The 7,552-nt window shown below is 43.9% G+C and overlaps 1 long non-coding RNA gene across 2 annotated transcripts in view; it reads right to left on the bottom strand.

Annotated features, from left to right (window-relative positions):
• LOC138142105 (uncharacterized) overlaps positions 1 to 7,552 on the bottom strand; it is a 38,900-nt gene that overhangs the window by 3,987 nt on the left and 27,361 nt on the right. For both annotated transcript variants that reach the window (XR_011163351.1, XR_011163350.1), the window contains exon 4: positions 1,555 to 1,620. This is a non-coding gene — a long non-coding RNA (uncharacterized lncRNA). The remainder of the gene's footprint in view (positions 1 to 1,554; positions 1,621 to 7,552) is intronic.

The following is a 7,552-nucleotide window of genomic DNA, read 5'->3' on the forward strand; positions in this document are numbered from 1 at the left end:
ATGCTTGAGACTGCTAATTCTTTCCAGATGACCCCCTCCAGTCCTCTAGTCCTTGAGGGGCACCGCTCCACTCAACGATCCTGTCTAGGAATTCCAATCTTGCAGTTCCTGGACTTTATCAACCCGCATCACCTCCTCTCTCTTCCCTTCCCCTCTCCTCTCATCTCCCTTTCCTCTGGTTTCCTCTCTTCCATTACCTGAGGGTGCTCTGCCCAAGGGAAGGTACAACTCCAGAGCTGAAAGCTAGCTCATTAACTTGAGGTTTACTGGCTAGATTTCTTTTCCCAAAAACCAAGCCTTAAACCCAATTCACTCTGGAGCTCAGGGATAGGACACTAGGTCCCTGCCCTCCTAGTACAGAGTAAATACTAAATAGTAACTGTTTCTCTTTTAGCCAGGAACTCTGAGGGTCTTCCTCTCCCAGTTTGATTTATTTTTTTAATTAAAGGGGCTTATCCTTGGAGTAACTACTTAAAGAGGCCTATATTTGAATGGGTGTTACCTCAAAGTGAGAACCTGAAAAGGTCTTAGCCTACAAGGCCCAGGATCTTCCCTGTGCATCCTGGGCCCTCTCCATCATCCTGAAGAATATCAGGCCACTGGACCCAGATGGCTCTGGAGGAGAAAGTGAGGCCGGTGACCTTGCGCAGCCCTCCCTCACTCAAACCCAAGTCAACTTCAAGTCATGTCATGATTTCCCTGATGTCATGCTCTTCTCTGTTCTCTCCCCTGTTATCTTCTCCTCATGGCACTCTGATCACGGGATGGTACATTTCAAAGACTCCTACCGTGTTTCCCCGATAATAAGACCTATCCCAAAAATAAGCCCTCCCCTTACCGTGTAAGATTCCTCTAAAATAAGCCCTCCCCCGAAAATAAGCCCTATTGAGATTGCTACTGTAGTGAAGGTGATCCCCTGTGCTACACGCTACATTACGGTACCCTCTGTATGCACCTTCTCCCCCCCCGCCCCGTGAAACGCACGCCGCGCTCCGAGCTGCATCCAATCAGAGCTGCAGCAGTGAGCGCGTCATCCTGTTCTCCCCCAGTGATTTGCTTATTGAATAAAGGTACATTTTTTTGTTCACATTTACCTGTTTATTAAAATTGCTGTCAATGTTCATTAAAATAAGCCCTCCCCTGAAAATAAGCCCTCTGGTGTTTCTCTGTCCAAAAATTAATAAGACAGTGTCTTATTATCGGGGAAACACGGTACTCCAACCAACTAAGCAAAGCAGTCACAAACATCTCACACTAAAGGAAGGAATTAGGGGTGGCTAGGTGGCGCAGTGAATAGAGCACTGGCCATGGAGTCAGGAGGACCTGATTTCAAATCCAGCTTCAGACACTTAACACAAAACTAGCCATGTGACCTTGGGCAAGTCACTTAACCCCAACTACCCTACCTTCCCCCCTCCAAAAAGCAAAAAATAAAATAAAATAAAGGAAGGAATTATTACCTCTTTTCCAACAATGACTAAGGCAGAGACACACTGGAGTTTTCCAAAGCCTAGGCCACTTTTAGAATGCATTAGAATACAGAGAAGCTCTCACCTTGAGGTTCTTCAGTGCTCACACCTTCCAGGCTTTGTCCTTTGACATAGTCTGTATTGACACCCTCTAAGAAGTTGAAGAAAGGAGAATTATGAATGGAAACAGACAACTCTGAAAAACTAGTGACCGAATTCTTCTACTATTAAAAAACAATGGCTTCCTCAAAACCTTCAGCACCTGAACATTTTCAGATACATGAAGACAATGAGTTCAAATTTTGTTTTCAGTAATAATAATCAATGTTGAATGCCCCAAATAGATCATTCATTGAAACAGGATTCTTAAAGGTGTCCTATTTCAAAGAAAGAGATATTCCAAATGACAGGAGCTATGAAATATGTTTCAGATGGTGTTCAATGCTTAATTTCCATGCTTGGCACAAAGCAGAAGTTAGGTAAGGTAAGGCAAATGGTAACATGGGTGGGGATCATTTGGAAATGGTGACAAACCATACAGTTAAAGGCTATCAGTCATAAAGAGCTGCCTTCAAATCTCCATCTTTGCTTGTCAGAATCAAAAAGTGCCACCCCTCAATCTGGGTCTTCTTCAAACCACATCCTTGTCTCTGGCAACAGGCATTTCCCAGTGACCTATGTGGAAACCTGTATTTCTTGCCTTTTTTGAAAGGAGTCAAAAAGAGCCGTGTCCCCTGAACATGGTATCCAGAAGAGTGATGAATCAGCCTACATTATGGAGAAAGGCTCACTCCACAAAGTTTCTAAGAAATGAAAGCAGCTCTGAAAGGAAGAGGCCATATCCTATCTACAGGTAACCTGGGAAACCAATCATCTCTAGCAATCTTGCAAATTAACAAATAGGGTGCCAGGGCAAACCAAAAAAAGAGAAAGGGTGGCAAAAGTTAGAAGAAGAAAAAAACAGGCAGGTTTGGAAAAGTTAGTACTAACTAGTATAACCAGTGTACTGGATACTGGACTTTTTGAGGCTGCTGATGGGAAATGATAGTGACCTTATCATCTTAATCTGACTTTAAAAAAAAAGTCTGCATGCTGGCAAATTCCTACTAAAATAGATTCTCTAGAGGCAGCTAAGTGGCACAGTGAACAGAGGACCGGCCCTGCAGTCAGGAGGAACTGAGCTCAACTCCAGCCTCAAACACTTGACAGACTTACTAGCTGTGACCTTGGGCAAGTCGCTTAACTCCAATTGCCCTGTCTTCCCCCCTCCAAAAAGCAAAAATAAATAGACAGAGAGATAAATGAAATAGATTCTCCAACATCCTTTCAAAAAGCTCCTAATTCTTATCAAGTGCCCCTTTCCAGCACATGGAAATGAAAATGGGATCTAATTTACTGGACCCTGCCTTCAGTTCAAACTCCACTGGAGGAATTATTAACTTTCCCATACCAGCTCAAGAAAGAAGAACAATTCAGTGCAAGCTAGGCCTGCAAATGCTGGTCCAGGCAGCAACAATGTATGCATTTGGTGAGCAAGTTACTTCTTAAGAATGGCAGATTTAAACTATCGAACTGAGCAAAACATTTTGGCTCTTTCTGGCAGCCCTAAGTTGCATAAGGTAAGAAGCAAATAAAAGTGCTCATATCTTCCCCTTTCTCCCCAAAGGTGAGTTAGAACAGTAGTTCCAGCGATCTCCCCAGTACCTAGGGAGGAAGTAAGTGCTGCCTGTTGTCTTCTCTAAAGAGGCAGCTATTGATGTCTTATGACATCCAAGTCAGGTACTGCCTTCCTCCATCAGCCCTTACCTGGAGAGATATGGAAACCTCTTCCCCACAGTGACCTCTCCTTGTCTCAACCCAAGCACACATCATTCCAGGTGCACTGTTCCAAGGAGATGCTCCTTTCTGCCAAACATCAAATGCTTTTCAAAGGACAATGAATTTAAAAAAAAAAAATGCAGATGAAGAATGTGGTTGCAATACAAGAAATTGTGCTTTTGAAACAGTTGGGGGGGGGGGGGGGGGGGGGGGGGGGGGGGGGGAGCAGTGATTAAGCAGGAGAAAGGGAATCAAGAGTCAAAGCACCATCTTTACCTTCACCTTCTGCAGCATCAGGGGATAAGGTATAAAGCTTACAACCCTAGAACAAAAACTTAAGACCGAATCAGCAAAACAGACTAACTCCCAAGAAAGTCACTGATTCTCTGACTGAATATGTGTGTCACAGCTTATATGTGTCCCCCTCTTTCCTGGGTGGCTAGTGATTTCTTTGGCTGCTGTGATCCAAGCTTGTGGTTCAAGAAACTATTGTAGTATGCAAATCTCTCTACAGAGTTCAGGCTTCTCCTAGTTTCCCTCTATCCGCCAGTGTCCCCAGAAACTACCTTATGTTTACTTTGGATACCTGGTGGATCTCCCTAGGCAGCACGTTCACAAAGTCCTTGTGCAGCTCCTTTACGTCAGAGACTTTCCATTTGCCTTTCTATGCACAGTACCTGGTACATAGCAAGCCTTTAATAAATGGACAATGCTACCATGTAAGACTGCAAGAATACACACTTATATTAAACACAGATGGGGGGGGGGGGGATTGCATGTAATGAGTCAATGATTTTCTTTGAATTCGTTAACTTTTAATTTTTTTAAGTTCATCTATTCCCTCGTTCCCTCCCTCCTTCCCCCCATTTCGAGATAATACAGTTTCTTGCAAGGTTGTGGCGGAGCTAACAGTATCTCCCAAGATTACTGAAAGTGTGAATTATCCTTAAGCGAAATGAGAGAAATTGCAGAGTAGAGCCGAGTAAAATCGAAAGCCACGAAACTATTCAGAAGAACAATCACAAGTATAGTGTCCACAAAATGTGACATTCTCTACTCAGTACTCCAAAAACTTTAAGGCCAAATCTGGTGGTAAGTGAAAAGAAAAGTGCAACATTCTATGTCAGACTCAATGCAGCCAATGCTGCACTGCAGCTAGCCCACTGCAAAGCTAAGGAGAGCGGTGCCCACAATGTCAGAAAACAGCGCACTCTTTGAGGCACTGTGAAGCAGCCAAGAACTGGACACTTAGCAGCGAGACCCAGAGTTAGAGAAAGAATGAGCAAGTCATGGCATATGGATGTCACGGAAATCCTCTGTGCTGTAAGAAATGATAAAAGGCCAACGTGAGCAGAACCAATTATCCACATATCACACTCTAGGGGAAGACCTACAAACTCTGATCAAGGCAATGGCCAATCTCAATTCCAGGAAAACTGCTGAAGCATGCCACTTACCTCCTGACCAGGAGATGGAAGACTTGGGGGAGAACGAGGCATATTTTGAACAATGTGGCAATCTATATTTCACTTGAAATGGGTTTGTGTTACAAGGGTTTTATTTTTCTTTTACTTCAATAAGGAAGAGGTGGGATATAAGAAAAAATTTATTTTTATTATTTAAAATAATTCAAAAGAAATGTTGCGGGGGCGGAGCCAAGATGGCGGAGTAGAAGCACGGCCTTCCCGCGGCTCCGGCTTCCACCCTCCCCAATCCATGTAAAGAAGGGACTCTAAACAAACTTTGGAGCTGCAGAACCCACAAAATGACACAGAGAAGCTAACCTCCCAATGAGGACAGCCCCGCAGGCCGGCATCGACCAGCACAGCCGAGCCTTTAGCCCCAGGGCAGGCCTGACCAGCCCCAGCCAGAGGGACTCCAGATCAGCAGCAGCTGTGGCCGTTTCCATATTTATCAATACATAGATGCAAAGGACAAGGTGAGAGACCAGTGCAGTCTGGACTTTGGGACCCAGGAAGTGGGAGTGCGTGGCTTTTTCCCCCTGGGGCGAGAAGCCGCTGACACGCAGGCACAGCCTGCCAGTGCCACATAGCGGCTTCAGCTCCTGGCCTGCAGAGTGTAGGGGGACCAAGCACCAGTCTGAGGGGTCATCGCTCCTGCTTTAACCTGCTTGGATCTGGATTGCAGTCTAGGGTGGAGGTCCTGGGGTGTGTGTCCAGCTTGCCAGAGTGTGTGGAGACCTCAGAGAGGGCACCCATCTAATACCTCTGGCAGCTGAGAAAACCCCAGCGTTTGGGATGAAAACTCCCCTGTCTGGTGGCAGAGTCCTACTGTGGCAAAAAGCCCAAAAGTCAAATCATTGAGCGGCAAAATGAGCAAGCAAAGGAAACAAAGCAGACAGAAGATTCCAACATTACACTCCTATTTTGGGGATAAGAAGGAGCAAGGCATGGAACAGGAGGAAAACAGTGAAGTCAGAACTCCTGCACCAAAAGCTTCAAAGGAAAATACAAGCTGGTTACAGGCCATATAGGACCTTAAGAAGCAGATAAGAGGAAGTGGAGGAAAAATTGGGAAGAGAAATGAGAACAATGCAAGAAAATTATGAAATGAGAGTCAACAGCCTGACTGAAGAAAATAATACCTTAAAAAACAGACTGACTCAAATGGCAAAGGAGACTCAAAAAGGCAACGAGGAGAAGAATGCCTTAAAAAGTCAAATTTGCCAGATGGAAAAAGAATCTCAAAAGCTCACTGAGGAGAATCATGGCTTCAGAATTAGATTGGAGCAAATGGAAGCTACTGACTTTATGAGAAATCAAGATGCTGTTAAACAGATCCAAACAAATGAAAGAATAGAAGGCAATGTGAAATATCTCATGGGAAAAACCACTGACCTGGAAAATAGATCTAGGAAAGATTTAAATTTAAAAATTATTGGACTGCCTGAGAGCCATGACCAAAGTAAGAGCCTGGAAAGCATCCTCCAGGAAGTTCTCAAAGAAAACTGCCCTGATGTTTTAGAACCAGAGGGCAAAATAGAAGTTGAAAGAATCCACCGACCACCTGCTGAAAAAGATCCCAAAAAGAAAACTCCTAGGAATATTATAGCCAGGTTCCAGAATTCCCAGATTAAGGAGAAAATATTACAAGCAGCCAGGAAGAAACAATTTGAATATTGTGGAAACACAATCAGGATAACCCAGGATCTGCCAGCTTCTACACTGAGGGATCGAAGGACCTGGAATGTGATATTCCGGAGGTCAAGGGAGCTGGGATTAAAACCAAGAGTCACCTACCCAGCAAAACCGAGTATCATGTTTCAGGGGAAAATATGGTCATTCAGTGGAATAGAGGACTTTCAAGCATTCTTGCTGAAAAAACCAGAGTTGAATAGAAAATTTGACATTCAGATACAAGAAGAGAAGCATGAGAAGGTAAACAGGGAAAAGAAATCATAAGGAACTTATCAAAGTTGAACTATTTTTTTTTTTTTGAAACAATCAGGGTTGAGTGGCTTGTTGGGGGTTGCATGGCCAGTTGTTGTTTCTGGGTGTGGTGCTGGGTGTCTGGGCCCGGATTTGATCCGGGTCGTCCCGGCACTGGAGCCAGTGCTCTTGCTCGCTGAGCCACCTGGCCAAAGTTGAACTATTAACATTCCTACATGGAAAAACAATAATTGTAACCTATGAAACTTTTCTCAGTAGTTGAAGGGATTAGAAATATATATATATATATATATATATATATATATATGTCTTTATATGAGGGTATGCGGGCATATGAATACATATGTGAATGTGTGTATATATATTTACAGGTATACATAGATAGAGGGCATGGGACCAATTTAACAGCAAGGGATGATACTTAAAAGGTGAAATTAAGAGGTGAGAGGAATATAATGAGAGGAGATGGGGAGAGACAGAGTGGGGCAAACTATCTCATACAGAAGAGGCAAGGGAAAATGGTTACAATGGAGGGGAAGTATAGGAAGGCAAAAGGGAATAGGTCAACCTTATTCCTATTGAATCTGGCTTGAGAAGGGAGGGAAATACACACTAAATAGGGGATCTCACCCTCTAGGAGAATAGGGGGAGAATGGGATGAGAGGGGGGATGATGGAAGGGAGGGCAGGCTGGGGGGGAGGGAAGTTGGAAGCACCCACTTTTGAAAAGGGACAGGATCAAAGTAGAGAATAGAACAAGTGTGAGGTGGGATAGGAGGGAGGGAAATATAGTCAGTCTTTTACAATACATCTACTATGTTATTGTTTTGCATTAGCCACACATGTACAACCTATA

The sequence above is a fragment of the Petaurus breviceps genome, unplaced genomic scaffold (assembly GCF_028583685.1).
Source record: "Petaurus breviceps papuanus isolate PSGF00001 unplaced genomic scaffold, PetGlider_PUasm1.0 90535, whole genome shotgun sequence".
NCBI classification, from domain to species: Eukaryota; Metazoa; Chordata; class Mammalia; order Diprotodontia; family Petauridae; genus Petaurus; species Petaurus breviceps.